The sequence below is a fragment of the Schistocerca americana genome, chromosome 7 (assembly GCF_021461395.2).
Source record: "Schistocerca americana isolate TAMUIC-IGC-003095 chromosome 7, iqSchAmer2.1, whole genome shotgun sequence".
Lineage (NCBI taxonomy): Eukaryota > Metazoa > Arthropoda > Insecta > Orthoptera > Acrididae > Schistocerca > Schistocerca americana.
The window spans coordinates 133,122,515-133,143,894 of record NC_060125.1 but is presented as its reverse complement, the minus strand read 5'-3'; the positions used below and the strand labels follow the sequence as shown (position 1 = coordinate 133,143,894).

Sequence of the window (21,380 nt, the reverse complement as noted above, 5' to 3'; positions counted from 1 at the left end):
CAAGTTGTGCCACAAACTCCTCTTCTCCCCAATTCTATTCAATACCTCTTCATTAGTTATGTGATCTACCCATCTAATCTTCAGCATTCTTCTGTAGCACCACATTTTGAAAGCTTCTATTCTCTTCTTGTCTAAACTATTTATCGTCCATGTTTCACTTCCATACATGGCTACACTCCATACAAATACTTTCAGAAACGACTTCCTGACAATTAAATCTATACTCGATGTTAACAAATTTCTCTTCTTCAGAAGGGCTTTCCTTGCCGTTGCCATTCTACATTTTATATCCTCTCTACTTCGACCATAATCAGTTATTTTGCTCCCCAAATAGCAAAACTCCTTTACTACTTGAAGTGTTTCATTTCCTAATCTAATTCCCTCAGCATCACCCAACTTAATTCGACTACATTCCATTATCCGCGTTTTGCTTTTGTTGATGTTCATCTTATATCCTCCCTTCATGACACTATCCATTCTGTTCAACTGCTCTTCCAAGTCCTTTGCTGTCTCTGACAGAATTACAATGTCATCGGCGAACCTCAAAGTTTTTATTTCTTCTCCATGGATTTTAATTCCTACTCCGAATTTTTCTTTTGTTTTCTTCACTGCTTGCTCGATATACAGATTGAATAACATCAGGGAGAGGCTACAACCCTGTCTCACTCCCTTCCCAACCACTGCTTCCCTTTCATGTCCCTCAACTCTTATAACTGCCATCTGGTTTCTGTACAAATTGTAAATAGCCTTTCGCTCCCTGTATTATACCCCTGCCACCTTCAGAATTTGAAAGAGGGTATTCCAGTCAACATTGTCAAAAGCTTTCTCTAAGTCTACAAATGCTAGAAATGTAGGTTTGCCTTTCCTTAATCTAGCTTCTAAGATAAGTCGTAGGGTCAGTATTGCCTCACGTGTTCCAATATTTTTACGGAATCCAAAATGATCATCCCCGAGGTCGGCTTCTACCAATTTTGCCATTCGTCTGTAAAGAATTAGTGTTAGTATTTTGCAGCAGTGACTTATTAAACTGATAGTTCGGTAATTTTCACATCTGTCAACACCTGCTTTCTTTGGGATTGGAATTATTACATTCTTCTTGAAATCTGAGGGTATTTCACCTGTCTCATACATCTTGCTCACCAGATGGTACAGTTTTGTCACGACTGGCTCTCCCAAGGCTGTCAGTAGTTCTAAGGGAATGTTGTCTACTCCCTGGGCCTTGTTTCGACTCAGGTCTTTCATTGCTCTGTCAAACTCTTCACACAGAATCATATCTCCCATTTCATCGTCATCTACATCCTCTTCCATTTCCATAATATTGTCCTCAAGTACATCGCCCTTGTATAGACCCCCTACCATATTTACTCGAATCTAAGCCGCACTCGAATCTAAGCCACACCTGAAAAATGAGACTAGAAATCAAGGGAAAAAAAATTTCCCGAATGTAAGCCGCACCTGAAATTTGAGACTCGAAATTGAAGGGGAGGGAAAAGTTTTAGGCCGCACCTCCAAACCGAAACAAAGTTGGTCCATTGTAATGTGAGACACAATTTATGTTGAATGAATGACGATACAGCTACAGTAGTTTGGTTCGAGTCGTAAGCTTAGCAGTTAAACTTTGCCAGGTAGCCACTGCTATGCGTCAGACGCTCCGTCCGTATTTATATGGGTACCCTTCCTTTTTCACGTGCTTCGTCTGGTTTGAATTGATTGCTTATTTTTCTTTGATCTGATAAGCTGAAAATGCATTATTGTACTGTGGTATGCATTGTTTGTCGCATTGTGATAATGTGTGTTTACGACCTGTCGCCGCTCGCGGCATGGCTTGCTTTTGTGCGCGCTACTGCCGCTTACAATAAAAAAAAAAAGAGAGGGATTGTCTCATTAGCGAAACAATGGCAAGAGACTGCTATTTGTTGTTACTTACACTGCTGCTTTCTTTGATCAACAAGAAGCAAATAATAGACTGCGTATGATAGAAGATGTTCTGAATGAGAGTTTAACTAAAATTTTTCTCCGTTTGAAAATCTTTGCAGAAGCCTCTTTTGTACATTACATTCTGCACAGAAATTAGAGTCATCTTAGATTTAAAAATCTAGTCAATTGCCGTGCTTCATTTCTGACTGTATCACTATAAGGCATAAGAATAATACGAATATAAACATGACATGATATGTATATTGTTCCGCGTTTGCTGTTGTCTCACACTAGTTTCGTAGTTTATTAGGCTGACAGGATTTAAATGAGATAACAGCAAACACGAAAGAATACATGGCAAAATGTTTATATTCGTATTATTCTTATGGTGAAGAGAATACTGCATGTGATTCACAATTCATAAAAGTTCCTATTAACAACCAGCTGTTCTCACAGCTAGGAAAAAATTCAGAATGTAGAGTTGGCCATATTGACTAACATCCCAAACAGTCCTGCCAGTCGGACCATTGAAATGCTGCTACATTCAAAGCTGAACAATACGGAATTTATATTTACTTCTCTGGATAATGTATGAAAATGCAGTGGTTGAAACTCGGGGTGGAGAAAAAAAGCTCGTCTTCCACCTTTTTTTAAATTTATTTACTGACACAGAGGTTTTGGCACCAGTATTTATCTTTGTGCCTGCAAAGCATGCCTGTGTAGCGCTACATATATTCGACGGCTGAAGTTAGTTGTGATGGCACCTACCAACATTTTTCAGAATTTCCGCTTACTTTGCACTTGATTCTAAGCCGCAGGCGGTTTTTTGGATTACAAAAACTGGAAAAAAAATGCGGCTTGGATTCGAGTAAATACGGTGTATACTCCTTCCACCTTTCTGCTTTCCCTTCTTTGCTTAGAACTGGGTTTCCATCTGAGCTCTTGATATTCATACAAGTGGTTCTCTTTTCTGCAAAGGTCTCTTTAATTTTCTGTACGCAGTATCTATCTTACCCCCAGTGAGATCAGCCTTTACATCCTTACATTTGTCCTCTAGCCATGTCTGCTTAGCCTTTTTGCACTTCCTGTCGATCACATTTTTCAGACATTTGTATTCGTTTTTGCCTGCTTCATTTACTGCATTTTTATATTTTCTCCTTTCATCAATTAAATTCAATATTTCTTCTGTTACCCAAGAATTTCTACTAGCCCTCGTCTTTTTACCTACTTGATCCTCTGCTGCCTTCACTACTTCATCCCTCAAAGCTACCCATTCTTCTTCTACTGTATTTCTTTCCCCCATTCCTGTCAATTGTTCCCTTATGCTCTCCCTGAAACTCTGTACAACCTCTGATTTAGTCAGTTTATCCAGGTCCCATCTCCTTAAATTCCCACCTTTTTGCAGTTTCTTCAGTTTTAATCTACAGTTCATAACCAATAGATTGTGGTCAGAGTCCACATCTGCCCCTGGAAATGTCTTCCAATTTAAAACCTGATTCTTAAATCTCTGTCCGACCATTATATAATCTATCTGAAACCTGTCAGTATCTCCAGGCTTCTTCCATGTATACAACCTTCTTTTATGATTCTTGAATCAAGTGTTAGTTGTGACTAAGCCGTGCTCTGTGCAAAATTCTACCAGGCGGCTTCCTCTTTCATTTCTTAGCCCCAATCCATAGTCACCTACTACGTTTCCTTCTCTCCCTTTTCGTACTACCGAATTCCAGTCACCCATGAATATTAAATTTTCGTCTCCCTTCACTATCTGAATAATATCTTTTATTTCATCATGCATTTCTTCAATTTCTTTGTCATCGGCAGAGCTAGTTGGCATATAAACTTGTACTACTGTAGTAGGCGTGGGCTTCGTGTCTATCTTGGCCACAATAATGCATTCGCTATGCTGTTTGTAGTAGCTTACCTGCACTCCTATTTTTTTATTCATTATTAAACCGACTCCTGAATTACCCGTATTTGATTTTGTATTTATAACCCTGTATTCACCTGACCAAAAGTCTTGTTCCTCCCGGCACCGAACTTCACTAATTCCCACTATATCTAACTTTAACCTATCCATTTCCCTTTTTAAATTTTCTAACCTACCTGCCCGATTAAGGGATCTGACATTCCACACTCCAATCCGTATAATGCCAGTTTTCTTTCTCCTGATAACGATGTCCTCTTGAGTAGTCCCCGGCCGGAGATCTGAATGGGGGCTATTTCACCTCCGGAATATTTTACCCAAGAGGACGCCATCATCATTTAACCATACAGTAAAGCTGCATGCCCTCGGGAAAAATTATGGCTGTAGTTTCCCCTTGCTTTCAACCGTTCGCAGTACCAGCACAGCAAGGCCGTTTCGATTAGTGTTACAGGGCCAGATCAGTCAATCATCCAGACTGTTGCCCCTGCAACTACTGAAAAGGCTGCTGCCCCTCTTCAGAAACCACATGTTTGTCTCGCCTCTCAACAGATACCCTTCCGTTGCGGTTGCACCTACGGTACAGCTATCTGTATCGCTCAGGCACGCAAGCCTCCCAACCAATGGCAAGGTCCATGGATCATGGGGGGAGCTGTAATTTTATAATTCCTTGTGTTCAGAATGCGTCTTTTTACAAGGGGACTTTATGGACTGCTCTGCCCTCTTTTTAGAGTTTTTTCTGAACACCATTAAGTATAAAACATTTGCAGATTGTTATTATACATAGTTGTATAGTGTAAAATTCCTGTTATCCTAAAGTCACTTGTTTGAAATGTGCTAGTAGTAACTTTTTTTAAAATTGTTATTTAAGTCCATATTAACTATGAAATGAAATGAAAATGTTATTAACAAATATTGATCAAACTTTTTTTAGAAAAAATGCTCCCTTTTTAATTTCAGTTATTGGTCATCTAAAAAAATTAAAATTTGATACAAATATGTGAAACATCCTTTTGTGAAATGAAAGAAATTATGTACATTGGTAATACTATTCAATCTCTAGAAATACAAAAGTACTTTATATTGTGTTCATTGTTAGCATTTTTGACCAAACTTTTATTTATTGTGAATACTAGCATTTTCATGGGAATAATAGTTAAAATTTAAAGATGGCATTTTTACTACAAATAAGATGATAACAATATTTGATAATCAATATTTCATTTTAGTAATAAATATGAAATTTGAATAAAAGTAAAAAAACAAAATGTTGTTACTAGTAAGATTCAAACGAGCAACATTACAATTTCTAGATTATTCTGCTATGTATGATTTGAGAGATGGAATAGTGAAAGCAGCAGAGTATCAAATACATAAAGAGAGAATGCCTAATAGAAATCCTTGGATGTTACAGGAGATACTGAATTTAATTGATGAAATGAGAAAATATAAAAATGTGCAAATGAAGCAGGTGAAAGAGAATACACATGTTTAAAAAGTGAGATTGACAGGGAGTGCAAAACTGCTGAGGAGGAATGACTAGAGAACAAATGTAGGAATATAAAAGAATATTAAAATATGGGAAAGAGACTACTTGTGGGAAAATCAGAGATATTTGGAGAGAAGGAAAGGAACTGTGTGACTATCAAGAGCTCAGACAGAGAACCAGTACTAAGCAAAGGAGGGAAAGCTGAAAGGTGGAAGGAGTATATAGAGAGTCTGTACAATGGAAATGAACTTGAAGGCAATATTGTAAAAAGGCAAGAGGATGTTGATAAAGAGGTGATAGGAGATATGATACTGTGGGAAAAATTTGACAGAGCATTGAAAGAACTAAGTCAAAAAAGGCTCCTAGAATAGACAACGTTCCATCAGAACCAAGGATACCCTTGTGAGAGTCAGCCAGGGCAGAATTATTCTATCTGGAGTGCAAGACGTATGAGACAGGTGAAAAAGCCTCAGTCTTAAAGAATAGTGTAATAATTCAAATTCCAAAGATAGCAGGTGCTGACTGGTGTGAATATTAGTTTAATAAATCATGGTTGCAAAATACTAACATGAATTATTTGCAGGAGAATGGAAAAATTGTTAGAAGCCAAGCATGGGAAGATCAGTTTGAATTCCAGATAAATGTAGAAACAAATAAAGCAGTGCTGACCTTAATACTAATCTTAGAAGATAGGTTCAGGAAAGGCAAACCTACATGTGTAGACTTAGTGAAAGCTTTTGATAATGTTGATAGGAATACTCTGTCTGAAATTCTGAAGGTAATAGGAGTAAAATACAGGGAGCAAAAGGTTATGTACAACTTGTACAGAAACCATATGGCAGTTATAAGAGTTAAGGTGCATGAAAGGGTAGGAGTAGTTGAGAAGGAAGTGAAGCAGAGTCGTAGCATATCCCTGATGTTCTTCAATCTGTATTTTGGACAAGCAATAAAGAAAACAAAAAAAAGTTTTGGAGAAGGAATTAAAATTGAGCGAGAAGAAATAAAAGCTTTCAGATTTGCCAGTGACATTGTAATTCTGTCAGAGACATAAAAGAACTTGGAGGACTTGTTGAACAGAATGAACAGGATCTTGAAAGGAGGATATTTAAGGTGAACATTAACAATAGCAAAACAATGGTAATGTAATGTAGTAGAATTAAATGAAGTGATGTAGGAGTTAGATTAGGAAATAGACACTAAAAGTAGTACATGAGCTTTGCTATTTGGTCAGTTTAAAAGCTGATGATGGCCAAAGTAGAAAGGGTATAAAATGTAATTCACAATGGCAAGGAAAGCATTTCTGAAGAAGAGAACTTTGACACTGGATATATATTTAAATGTTAGGAACTCCTTTCTGAAGGTATTTGTCTGGAGTGTAGTCTTGTATGGAAGTGAAGCATGAATGATAAACAGTTCAGACAAGAAGACAATAGAAACTTTTGGAATGTGGTCCTGCAGAAAAATGCTGAAGATTCTGTGGATCGATCAAGTAACTAATGAGGAGTTACTGAATGGAATTGGTGTATGTGACAAGAAATTTGTGGCACAATTTGGCTAAAAGAGGGTATCTGTTGATAGCACACATTCTGAGACATTAAGGGCTCACCAATTTAGTAGTGGAGAGAGGTGTGGGAGGTAAAAATTGTAGAGGGAAAGCAGGAGGTGAATGCAGTAGGCAGGTTCAAAAGGATATAGTTTGCAGTAGCTATTCAGAGATGAAAAGGCTTGTATAGGATAGAGTAGTGTGGAGAGGTACACGAAATGAGTCTTTGGACTGAAGACCACAACAACAACATGTTACACAGTCAGTTAACAAGTAATATATTAATATTCTCAAAATGTTTATGTTTTTACCAGTGGCTGGAACACATGTGATGTGTTTCAAAATCATATGAATAATTGACAGACCAGTACATGCCAGGTGTTAGGCACTTTGTGAAACAAGGTATTTTTCTTCAAGAACATTAATTTCTGCTTGGGGCACTGGGGCAGATGCCCCAGTTTGCCCCCCCCCCCCCCCCCCCCCCCCCCCCCACACACACACACACAGATCCAAACCTGGTCTTGGGTGGCATTACCAATGCTATTGTGCTGTTAAGGTATTGATTGTGTCTTGCCACTGGTGTACTTAAGATATGACTAGAATCTCTTCAGATTTTCTGTCAGGTTTCAAGACAGAGTTTCATTGTAGAAACTATTAAAAGCACATTGTATTTAAGTCCATGCTAAATGTCAAGCTTTTGTAAAATTTCACCATTCTTGGTGAGTTAACATTCTTTTGAATCTGACATGCTTTTTTTGTTGCTTCTGCAAGAGTGTTCTGACCTAATATGTGTACTGTGGATGATTATTTCCATTGAAGCATAGCACATTGGAAGGTCCTCTGTCTGCTATGTTTTCTGAGCCCACGAATAAAATTTTGTCACCTTTTCAGTCCATACGTAGTACAGCTGTATAAGCAACACATAAAATGTACTTGAGTATGTGAAATTGTTATTTGCACAAATTCCATTGAAATTTATAGTTATAAGTTCTGGCTAATTTACATTTCAACTATTGTAAGTAGTGGGAAGCACTTTGAGGAAATATACAGAACATGAAGTGCTGCTCCATTCACTTGAAATTAGATATTTCACTCTTGCTACAGACACATTAGAAAATCGCTTGAAACTAATTAACTTATAAGATAATGACAGTGAAAATTCTGAACTTAACATAATTTTGATTGCCTATTTTGCCTTAAGCTTACAAGATTCTGAACTTTAACACTTTACTTTTGTTGCTATATTTTTCTGAATCAGAGGATGCATCTCAGTAATTAAGACACTATTTAAGATATTGAATAACTGATACTTATAAAAGATCATTTAAAAGATGGATGTCATACTCGTAAGTAGGGGATTTCTAACTCATAAGTTTAATGATGTTCCATACACTTTTATAATTTACAAACCTTGAGTATTTTTCATAAACCAGATAACAGTAAGGTCTTACAGTCTGTACAAAAGGGGAAAATTTAATTTAGCCAATTTTCAAAACATTAAATAGTTTCAGGAATGACATCATATTCTTACATTTGTCTTTACAGAGCAACCCCTCTAGCAGAATCGCTAGTTTGCAAGCAGCGAGCAATCGTGTGACTTCATTATGCCACTTCGTGTCAGAGTCTTCCTTCAGATATGAACAGTGTAACACCTATGTTGAAAGAGGTTGTGAAAAAAATTACAGATCCAGTAACTATGCCAATCTGTACAGGAAGGTTTGCCTTAGTAAGCCTGGTACAGACAAGTGTTAATCAGTGTAAACATTTTTTCACTGTACAGTCACATTTAAATGTGATTTTTTTCTATCCAACCTAAAAAACAGTATGTTATTCTGGTGAAATTATTATGCCAATCAGTTATGTTACAGTGCTTATGATATTTAATTGGCTGTCCTTCACTACACTGGACTATCATTAATTATTTCATCAAGAGCATGTTCACTGCACAAAAACATGATAGCAAGAACTGTAACAAAGTACAATATGTGGTCTTCCCCTACCTGCATGCAACAGAGAATTGTGGAACTTGAAATGGCCATTGTTAGAAAATATGTCACTGCTGGATGTAAAAGTGAATGGTTTCAAACTTCAAATACTGTGTGGCTGCATCACTGAAACTATTGCTTTTGTCATTTACAGTTTTCAGTTTGTTACAACAATCAAGAGAAGAAGTGTCAGCTGCCAAGAACATCGAAGCAGTTAATGTGGATTAACTACACTGTCTCTTATTAATTTTTTTTTGGTATAAATCTCTCAACCACTGTTGACACTGTTTCTTTGAATTCAAGCCATATCTGGTCTACACTTACATAATTAGTTCAGAAGGAAGGCGGACTGTCTTTTAGGAGGTGTCAAGTGAATTTTTATCTGCTTTGTTAAATAAATATAGCTTGCATTTATTTTGGTAGGTTTGGATGTTATGGTACTCAGTCTCACTACAGCTACCTTGTAGTTGCTAATCTATGTATCTATCATGATGCTACCTATTTGTTCAGGATTATTTGTTTCTAAGAGTTCAAGAATGTTTCCATGACCATTTACACTTTGATTGGGCTGCTGAACTAATGGCCCAAAATACTTTTCAGGGAAAGTGTTTACAACATTTTTTTACGATTTTAATGCCTACCACACAGATTAAAGCCACCAACTGTTACTGTATAACTGGCTATTTGAAATGATACTCAAGTTTTCTTTGAACCTTTCAGTAACTGTATAATCTGTTTCAGGAGTGTCAATAACACAAACATTAATTAATTAATTATTTATTAATCTCTACCCACACTAATACACAGAAACTACCTACAACATAAGTCTAGGAACCTGCAGCCTACATGGTCGCATCTGAGCATCTGATTCAAATCCTCCATCAGATCTGTATCAAATGTCTGCATTCAATCAATCATGCCAATGAAACTACGTGTCCTATTGGTGGTGCTACAGATAGTGACCTCTGTTTTTATCTCACAAGCAAGACTGGCACTCTTTCCCAGTTCATATAGTAGCTAGAAACCATAGAGAATCTATTCCAATGCAAGGTGGCACACATCATTAGTACTGACATGGGCTCCCATCTTTAGATGGCTGCACCCTGTGCTCTTCAGGCATCTGGAAGGAGGGTCTATTCCACATCTGGGATGTTTCGTCCCACTATGCACACAATAGTGTACACTGGACTTCTTTCCCTGCATGGCAGCTGTATCCCCAAGGAGCCTCATTATGCACCAAACGTTGTAGCGTTCATCTCACTCTCTGTGAATATACAGCTCTAACAAACTAAGAGGCTTCCTCTGAACAGGACAAGTAACTGCATGTGACTCAGGATGTTCAGTAGCCACAGATAGTTCCTGAAATCTGTTTGTCAGACAAGTTGGGGAGGTCTTCTGACTGCCAACCCCACCCCTGAAAATCTTTCACAGCCTGTCACACTTCAAGAGGACCTCACTCAACCATGGGTGAGGGATCAACCTCAGTACAGACTGAAATAGGGGCGGCCACAGTAGGGAACCGATCAGGGGACATGTGGGAAGTGCTGGACATCCTTTGGATCACTGCGTTTTCTCTCTCCTCTCCCCCCCCCCCCCCCCTCCCCCTACTCTCACCCTCCTGACACATAGTGATGCCCATTACAACAGCATAAAACTGCCTGGAATTGTGAGCCAAGGATTATCCAATCAGTTCACATCCCAAGACAGCAATCATAGCCCCTGTCTGTACTACAGTTGAAGAAATCTGTAATTCCAGATTGCCTGATGCCTGACTTAAGAGGTATAAACTGAAAGAAAACATTTTCACAGTCCTAGCATCAATTCTCAGCTGATTAGATGTTACATTGTATGCACAGACACAAAATTCCAGAATGGTGGAATTGGAAAACCATCAAAACTACTTTTTTGCAAGACACACAATGAGATTTCAACTGTATCAATTTTGTGTTTGCATTTGATGGAAAAATATTTGTTTAATAGTAAATCTGCATAAGCACTGTAGACATGGGTGAAATACATGCAAGTTCACTGATGCATAGATTCTACAGCACTACGACATTCACTATTTGTTATTTACTGTTGTGTCTAGACAAGACAGCCTAGACACAATGAGAGGAACCCGAAAGGCACGCGCTACGCTCACGCAGATGGGCGTGAGGTCTGAAACAGGATACGTAATGAATGCTATAAAGAAAAGTACGTAGATTCTGGAATACTTAACTTTAATCCATCCTTTTTGGTACATCTGGAGCTTGTGGCGATACAAGTGAGACTCTTTAGATACATGCAATGTTACTAATGGCGCCTTGCTAGGTCATAGCCATTGACTGAGCTGAAGGCTATTCTAACTATTGGCTCGGCTAATGAGCAATGCTTCGTCCATGTCGTCGCTAGCAAAGTCGTCCGTACAACTGGGGCGAGTGCTAGTCCGTATCTCGAGACCTGCCTTGTGGTGGCGCACGGTCTGCGATCACACAGTGGCGACACGCGGGTCCGACATGTACTAATGGACCGCGGCCGATTTAAAGCTACCACCTAGCAAGTGTGGTGTCTGGCGGTGACACCACATTCCTCACCCGCAAATCGGCGAACGGTCGTGTCATAAGGCTTCCGCCCGCTGTGGGGAGGACCCCATGTTGACGTATGCGATGAGGTGGGGAGCCTAACAACAGGCGAGGCTGTGCCACCCGCACCCGGCCATTCGGTCCGAGGGGAGCTAGGAAACGCATTAAAACCTAGTGCAGGGTGCACGTCAACATGCGGTGTATGCGCCCGTAAAGAGACAGGAGAGGCTAAAGGGTCGACCTCCATTGCGTCGAGGTATCCGACGCGCGATGACGTCATGTGGTCCAGAGCGGGCAAGAGGTCCATGGCGGAGGACAGCTGGTCACGGGAAGCGATCGGCGGCGCGTGATCCAGGGAGGCGCGTGGCGCCTGCAGCGAAGCGTCCACTGCGGGCGGCGCCGGCTGGAGGACAGGTGGCGGCGGCGGCGGCGGAGGCGGCAGCGTCACGTTGCCATGGGGCAAAATGGAAGGCATCGTCGGTAACACCTGGGGATGAGGCGAGCCAGTAGATGGGTCCCCAGGGCGCTGACGTGGCGGCACCATCGCTGAAAGCAGACGGGGAGCGGCAGAACCCGTGCGACGACAGAGGCGCAGCTGATTGAGATGCCGACGCACCTCACCAGAGGCCCCCAAAACCAAATACATTGCGCGGCCGAGGCAGCGAAGAATGCGCCCTGCAAGCCAACGCCGTGAACCTCGGTAGTTGAGATAGAATACAACGTCGCCTGGAGCAAAAGCAGAAGTCTGCCACTGCACAGGAACCTGATGCGGCGGGTGCAGCAAAGACATCAAGGTTCGATGAGGACGACCGTGGAGCAACTCAGCCAGCGAGCGACCATCTCGGGGCTGAGAGCGATACGAAGACAAAAAGAGCAACAACGCGTCCTCCCGAGAATGCGACTCTTTCAACTTCAACATCTGTGACTTGAAAGTCCGGACCAATCGTTCAGCGGCACCGTTTGACTGAGGCGAAAACGGCGCGGATGTCAGATGTTGAATACCATTGGCCTTGCAGTAAGACTGAAATTCTGCAGACATGAATTGTGGGCCATTGTCGGAAACAATAGTCTGTGGAAGACCTTCAATGCAAAAGATAGCAGACAACGCTTGGATGGTGGCAGATGACGTCGTGGAAGACATCCGGACAACAAAAGGAAAATTACTGAAGGCATCTACTACAACCAACCATCTAGCATTCCAGAATGGACCAGCAAAATCAATGTGCAAGCGTTGCCAAGGGGAAGTGGCTTTTGGCCATGCAAAGACGTTCTGCGGCGGTGCGGATTGTTGTTCGGCACACGCCATGCAAGAAGAACACATATTCGTAATCGCAGCATCGATTCCAAACCAAGTATAGTGCTGACGAGCAAGTTGTTTCGTTCGCACTATACCCCAATGTCCTTGGTGAAGAAGCCGTAAGACAGAGGACTGTAACGAACGTGGGACCACGACTCTGGATTGATCATTATCCGAACGCAACAACAAAACACCACGTCGAACAAAAAGTCTCTCCCTGTGAGCAAAAAATCGGTGAACCAACGGATCCTTGATCCGTGACTTTGACAAGGGCCATTGCGTAGCAACAAAACGCAAAACGGTAGCCAGGACAGGGTCAGCAGCTGTGGCTGTAGCTACACGACGAAAATCAATCATAAACGATTCGACCACGTCAACAGTTTCCGCATCAATGAACATGCAAGCAAGTTCGGAAGAATCGAATGCTCTGTCCTCAGCAACAGGCAAACAGGACAACGCATCGGCGTTTCCGTGCTTAGCAGTGGACCGATACAAGATATCGTAGCGCTACTGCGAGAGGAAAATAGACCAGCGAATGAATTTCTGCGCTGTACGTGGAGGTACAGGCTTGGTCGGATGAAAAAGCGATGTCAAAGGTTTGTGGTCTGTCATGATGGTAAAGTGACGACCATACAAGAAATCACGGAACTTAGTAACACCAAACACGAGAGCCAAAGCTTCTTTCTCTATCTGTGAATAATTGCTTTGCGCAGATGAGAGCAATTTGGACGCAAAGGCAATAGGGCGATCATGCGATCCATCTGTGTGCGCAAGCACAGCACCGATCCCGAAATCCGATGCATCGACCATCAACAAAAGGGGTTTCTGGGGATCGAATGGCGTAAGGCAAGTATCTGAAAGCAACGCCGATTTCAACTGGCAAAAGGCTCATTCGCATTCTGTCGTCCAGACGAACGGAACACCCGTACGGCGTAAGCGATGAATCGGAGCTGAAATGGAAGAGGCATTGCGCACATTCACTCACACCTTGTGAGTCTAAATCGTGTAATGTTCTTGCGACCTCATCACGCAGTGCGTGGGGAACATTGCGCGCTCAGAAAAATTTCGGTTGCGCGTTGACTTTCAGTTCCACATGTGCTTCATAGTTTTTTGCGCAACCAAGGCCCGGTGCAAAAATGTCTGCAAATTCTTCACACAGACGAGAAACACTGTCTGAAGGCACAGTCTGATTCACTGATAGGACCTGATTTACTATAGACAAGTTAAACAATTGAAATACACTCCTGGAAATGGAAAAAAGAACACATTGACACCGGTGTGTCAGACCCACCATACTTGCTCCGGACACTGCGAGAGGGCTGTACAAGCAATGATCACACGCACGGCACAGCGGACACACCAGGAACCGCGGTGTTGGCCGTCGAATGGCGCTAGCTGCGCAGCATTTGTGCACCACCGCCGTCAGTGTCAGCCAGTTTGCCGTGGCATACGGAGCTCCATCGCAGTCTTTAACACTGGTAGCATGCCGCAACAGCGTGGACGTGAACCGTATGTGCAGTTGACGGACTTTGAGCGAGGGCGTATAGTGGGCATGCGGGAGGCCGGGTGGACGTACCGCCGAATTGCTCAACACGTGGGGCGTGAGGTCTCCACAGTACATCGATGTTGTCGCCAGTGGTCGGCGGAAGGTGCACATGCCCGTCGACCTGGGACCGGACCGCAGCGACGCACGGATGCACGCCAAGACCGTAGGATCCTACACAGTGCCGTAGGGTACCGCACCGCCACTTCCCAGCAAATTAGGGACACTGTTGCTCCTGGGGTATCGGCGAGGACCATTCGCAACCGTCTCCATGAAGCTGGGCTGCGGTCCCGCACACCGTTAGGCCGTCTTCCGCTCACGCCCCAACATCGTGCAGCCCGCCTCCAGTGGTGTCGCGACAGGCGTGAATGGAGGGACGAATGGAGACGTGTCGTCTTCAGCGATGAGAGTCGCTTCTGCCTTGGTGCCAATGATGGTCGTATGCGTGTTTGGCGCCGTGCAGGTGAGCGCTACAATCAGGACTGCATATGACCGAGGCACACAGGGCCAACACCCGGCATCATGGTGTGGGGAGCGATCTCCTACACTGGCCGTACACCACTGGTGATCGTCGAGGGGACACTGAATAGTGCACGGTACATCCAAACCGTCATCGAACCCATCGTTCTACCATTCCTAGACCGGCAAGGGAACTTGCTGTTCCAACAGGACAATGCATGTCTGCATGTATCCCATGCCACCCAACGTGCTCTAGAAGGTGTAAGTCAACTACCCTGGCCAGCAAGATCTCCGGATCTGTCCCCCATTGAGCATGTTTGGGACTGGATGAAGCGTCGTCTCACGCGGTCTGCACGTCCAGCACGAACGCTGGTCCAACTGAGGCGCCAGGTGGAAATGGCATGGCAAGCCGTTCCACAGGACTACATCCAGCATCTCTACGATCGTCTCCATGGGAGAATAGCAGCCTGCATTGCTGCGAAAGGTGGATATACACTGTACTAGTGCCGACATTGTGCATGCTCTGTTGCCTGTGTCTATGTGCCTGTGGTTCTGTCAGTGTGATCATGTGATGTATCTGACCCCAGGAATGTGTCAATAAAGTTTCCCCTTCCTGGGACAATGAATTCACGGTGTTCTTATTTCAATTTCCAGGAGTGTATGTAACTTAACATTGGCGGCACGCAACGGAGGTTTGCCCAGTTGTTTGTACGTGTCGTGATTGATCAACGAAACAGCAGCTCTGGTATCGAGCTGGAATTCTATCACGTGGCCATGAATGTCCAAATCTACAAAAAGTTTATTGTCCTGCTGACGACAAGAGCGACTGTCTTGTGCAATTTGAACTGACACTGGTACAGAAGCACTTGCGACTTGACGCGATTTCCGGCGACGTCGATGCACAGTATTTGTGGGACGAACACAGTCACTGTTAGAGACAATGACACTGGACGAAGTGGAATTAACTACATGAATGTCCATGGGCGAAGGTTCACGAGCCTGACTATTCTTGGTTCGATTCCGGCGTAAAGCAAAGGGCCTGGAATGATTAAGAGTGTCTGATCTGAGCTTTTTCTGGCAAACACTTTGAACATGTCCTTTCTTATTACAGAAAAAGCAAATAGCTTGGTGTGACGGGCAATTTTCATGCGAATGTCTAGTAGCACACCGTGGGCATGATTTCACTGCATTTGTATGCTGGCGTGGCACACCTGGTTTAGAGCGTGGCGGCAGCTGCGCGGACGTGTGCAAGGGCAGTTTACCGGCCCGTGCAGCGCGCCCGGTGGGCCGGTTAATGTTACACATGGCTGGCGAAGTTGCAAATGATTCCTGAACAAAGTCAAGCGTGTCTTGTCTATCCAATATGTCTATCACTTGTTGAAGGGAGGGATTGACGAGTTTCAAAATCTGTTCCCGTATGCGAACATCAGAAACGTTTTGTGCTATTGCATCATGTACCATAGTATATGAATAAGGGAGTCCACATTCACACTCAAAAGCACAATCCCTTGTAAGGCCTTGCAATGTGGCAACCCACTCCCTATTAGTCTGACCGCCCGTACGTTTCGTACGAAAGAAAGTATACCTCTTAGCAACTACATTAACTGTTTCCTTGAAATAGGCATCTAAAGCAGACAAAATTTCTTCGTAGGACAGAGTTGCTACGTCGCGTCGGGGAAATAATTTCACTATCACACGGTACGTTTGCACTCCTACACACGCCAATAAATGAGGCTGCCGCTCGTTACGTTGAAATCTGTAGGCGGCGAGATGAAATCCAAACTGGCGTGACCACTCCGTCCATGTTTCCGTAGCTGGGTCAAACGGCCTAAAAGGCGGTGCAACTGCGAGTTGTGGCTGCGGTAGCGGTGGAGCGGTGGCGGCCGCATCGTTTTGCAGTGCACGTTGACCCTGGACGAGCTGTCCAAGGGCATCCAATAACGCCTGCGTCTGCTGATTCTGCAAGCGATAAAATTCGGACAGTACATCTGGCGAAGCCATGACACAAGTAAATGTAAGCAATTAGAAAGAACAAGACCCTTTCCATTGACTCGTCGCCAAAAATGTTGTGTCTAGACAAGACAGCCTAGACACAATGAGAGGAAGCCGAAAGGCACGCGCTACGCTCACGCAGATGGGCATGAGGTCTGAAACAGGATACGTAATGAATGCTATAAAGAAAAGTACGTAGATTCTGGAATACTTAACTTTAATCCATCCTTTTTGGTACATCTGGAACTTGTGGCGATACAAGTGAGACTCTTTAGATACATGCAATGTTACTAATGGCGCCTTGCTAGGTCGTAGCCATTGACTTAGCTGAAGGCTATTCTAACTATTGGCTCGGCTAATGAGCAATGCTTCGTCCATGTTGTCGCTAGCAAAGTCGTCCGTACAACTGGGGCGAGTGCTAGTCCGTATCTCGAGACCTGCCTTGTGGTGGCGCACGGTCTGCGATCACACAGTGGCGACACGCGGGTCCGACATGTACTAATGGACCGCGGCCGATTTAAAGCTACCACCTAGCAAGTGTGGTGTCTGGCGGTGACACCACATTTACCATCCCAAAACAACTACAAAATATTACTAAGTAACATTTTACAAAACAATTTTAATTTTCAGGAAATATTTCATGTTATTTATTGTTCTAAAATTCAGGATGGCATATAACACACATGTGAGAGTAGGTAACTGCTCACCAAACAGATGAGGTACTATGTAGTGAAGACACACTCAGTGCTACCCACAACATAAGGACTCCTACTGTGCCTCATCAAGCTCTGTTGTGAAGGGTAGCCTAGAAACCATCTCCTTCCCAATTGATCCATGCAAAAGTCCTGCCCCCCTACCCCCAATGCCCTACTTGCAAGTTTAACATGTCTGTGCAAGACCAAGATACAAAACCTATCCCACGCATCTTAGCTCTGCCTCATATTCCAGCCTAACCCATCTCTGGCTTTAGTCTGTTTACCTTTCTGAATATGCACCAGCACCACTTGGATATTACTTGATACTTGGAAGATGCAGACATGGCTAACTTGCTCACACAGCTAGATACAGCCGTATTCTAGATCAAAGTAGAGCACATTGGTACCTCACAGTATGAGCATGGGAAGTGACTGTGGAAACTGCCTTTTGGGACAGTCGTTTATGTCAATGAATTATGATGAGGAAGAGGGGAAAGGAGTGACAGTGCGAACAGAAAAGCTGATGAAACATATGAGTAAAATGCAAGTTACAAGTAAAACATAACTCAGTGGTGTGCTAATTATGGCAGGAGAGAACAGTGCTCAGCAGTGTGAGATAAAAGTATCTGGCACACAGAAGAAGAACCAAAGTCAACACAATAAATATCTCACTGTAATATGAATAAATAATGAGGCAGAAACACCTGCAATATTATGAACAAAAAACACTAATTGCAGTCCAGACAGCAAAATGTAGGTACACAGCTGTGTTAGCTCATCAAAGGATTTCTGCTGAGGGCAAGCAACATTTTCATTCTGTTTTTCGTGTGCTTCTTAATGACAACGCTTCTGCTATTCTGCAAGTGGCCTCCTTTACTCTTAAATTATTTATTCACTATCTAGCATGTTTTTTCCCATAAAAATACACATTTTTGGGTGCAGAAGAACTAGGGTTACAAATTGATAAGACTGGATTTTTGAAAGATATACATTCTAAAATTTGAATGAACTGTATTTCTAATGACCATACCAATTCTGAATAAAGAATAAGATGTTTCACATAAAACATTTATATTACCATCATCAGCCGAGCCTATAGAGGAGATCTCATTGACTGCTTTGCCGTCTGCAGGTTCTTATTATCTTCTTCATATATACAGAATTTAAATATCAACGTGTGGGCATATATTACCAAAAACAGTACAATGCAGTTCCCAGCATAACTAAAAAAAATCACCTTTGATGGTTAGAAGATTTTGAACACATTTTAAGTTGATTTCTGAACAAATCATTAGTTGATTTTTAATGGATGCATAGTGTACAAGGTAACTCTGCCAGGGGAGTCCCCATCAGATCTAGAAATAAAAACACTTTTCAGCAGACAAAAGCGGATGGGGCTAGAGGAGCTGAATCAAAGAAACCTGAACAGGTGAATCCCAATTGCTGTTTGTTTAGGTGGTTGGCTGGGTGTGCAAATGATTAGTATTGTTATAATTATTAGTGGAATCCACATATTAAGACTACCAGACCAGAAATAAATGACTAACAGGAAGAATAGGCAAGAAAGATTAATATGTACTCTTCTTGGTGTAGTCAAGAAAATATTTTGACAGAAAATTTTTACCAGATCACTACACCACTAATGTCCAATTCTACAGTCCCAGATTAGCAGCCGCTCCAGTTATATTCTCAGAATAGCATGGAAAATGCATTGTATGAATAGGTAATAACACCTAACTGGAGAATAAATATTGGATGACTGAACTGGTGATCCCAACAGGGTTAGTGAATTTAACCGGAGAATAAGTTTTGACAATGGCAGGAACATTTACAGAATTAATTATGACAAGATTGTTTCTTAGAGTGAGGAAGGAGAAGAAATGGGAACATGACACAAATTGTATGGAAGAATATGACGATTCCAAATTTATTTAAAAATTTTGTAATACTACTTTCAATTTCATGCTTGAGAAACTGGAGTACATGAATGAAGTGTGAAACTATTTCCTAACATAAATCTTTTTGCTTGTAGTCGGAATAATAGGAATTTGGTATTGGTACTTCATGAATTACATTCTGTCATGTTATTTATGTGAATGAGGTATACAAAAATGACCAGTTGTGCCAAAGCAGCCTCACTTATTTGGCATGTGTTACAATTGCTACAGTATTAAGAAGGCCTATTTTGTTTTATTTAGCAGCTAATGACAAATTAGACATAATCAAATCGAGAAACCACATCAGTCTTGCGTACTATTCATATTAACAGCTTTTCCAGTATTAGACAATGACATTTTTATTTTTCATGTAGCTAAACATTTGATGAACTTTGATGAGGTAATAGATTCATTTGCAGAAAGAAAAGCACACTGTATAAAACTGTAGCAAGATTAGAGAGAGAAATGCTGTAACCTAAGGATTGGAGAAATGTGTACTGTCTTGCTTGTGTCTTGTCTTTATGGGTTTTATATTTCCTATATTTAATTTCGTGTCACACAAAAGAGAAAGTTTTTAGCTAATAGGCAATACAGAGTGAAAATTTTCTGAAGTGTTCCTTTTCTCCCAGTTATAAACAATCCCACCCAGTATAGATCAGATTAGGCTAATTATTTATTCCATAGACCCACGAAAGAGGGGATCCTCCTGGGTGTGGAACATGTCAGATAAACACATTACAAAAATGTAATTACAAAAACTTGAGTTTCATTAACTTTAATGATCCTGAGTCAATAAACAGTAAAATTATGTACATGAATTAAAATTAAACTTCTAATATTTACAGGTTTAATACTTATATCTGCTTTCATTAAATCCATCATTCACACAGTAGCTAGTTACTTGGCTATTACAACCAAGTATTGCCAAAAATTAAAGTAAATTATTCATTTCAATGATCCTCAGTTAAGAACAGTCAAATTATGTGCAAGATTTAAAATTAAACTTCCACAATTTACAGACTTGTTTGAATTGTGCATTGTCTGAAACTAAACTCTTAATGGTTGCTGGTAACTTATTGAAAATATGCGTTGCTGATTGCTGGAATTTTAAATCTTTATGTATATTGTTCTTATTCCTAGTATTGATACTGTGTACTAAGCAGTTAGTTGGAAAAAGATATGTTTTATTTACAACAAACTTCATTAAGGAATAAATATACTGAGAAGCTGTGGTTAGTATGCCCAATTCTTTGAATAGGTTTTGACATGATGTTCTTGGATTTACACTACACATCACTCTTATTATACACTTGTGTACTCTAAAAATGTTTTCTCGGTTTGTGGAGTTACCCCAAAATATAATATCATATGACATAATGGAGTGAAAATAAGCGAAATATGCCAGTTTTTTTTATATTTATATCTCCTATGTCTGACATCATTCCCATTGCAAACACAGACTTGTTTAGGCACTTTAGCAGTTTGTTAGTATGCCTCTCCCAACTGAATTTATTATCAGGTTGTAATCCCAATAATTTTACACTCTCAACTTCTCCTATTTGCATGTCGTCATATTTTATACACACACTAGAAGGAAATCTCTTGGAAGTTCTGAACTGCGTATAGTGGGTCTTTTCAAAGTTTAATGACAGTGAATTGGCTATGAACCACTTATTAATGTCAGTAAAAATTTGATTAGCTGTCCTTTCTAAATTTATATTTGATTTACTATTTACTGCAATATTTGTATAATCTGCAAATAAGAGAAACTTGGCATCTGGTAATGTAACAGATGACAGGTCACTAATATACACAAGAAAAAGTAGTGGCCCTGGTATGGAGTCTTTGGGAATGCCACATGTAATTTCTTCCCAGTCAGATGATGTCTGATTGCCTACTGATGAAGTGTTACGTAATGACACCCTTTGTTTTCTATTAATAAGATATGACTGAAACCACTTTGCAGCACCACCTGTGATGCCATAATATTTAAATATTTCAATTTACGTAAGAGAATGCTGTGATTCACACAGTCAAA

At 41.4% G+C, this 21,380-nt stretch overlaps 1 protein-coding gene across 1 annotated transcript in view; it reads left to right on the top strand.

The window, feature by feature from the left end:
* LOC124621921 (1-phosphatidylinositol 4,5-bisphosphate phosphodiesterase-like) overlaps positions 1-21,380 on the top strand; it is a 603,554-nt gene that overhangs the window by 545,982 nt on the left and 36,192 nt on the right. The gene's annotated exons all lie outside the window — the stretch shown is intronic.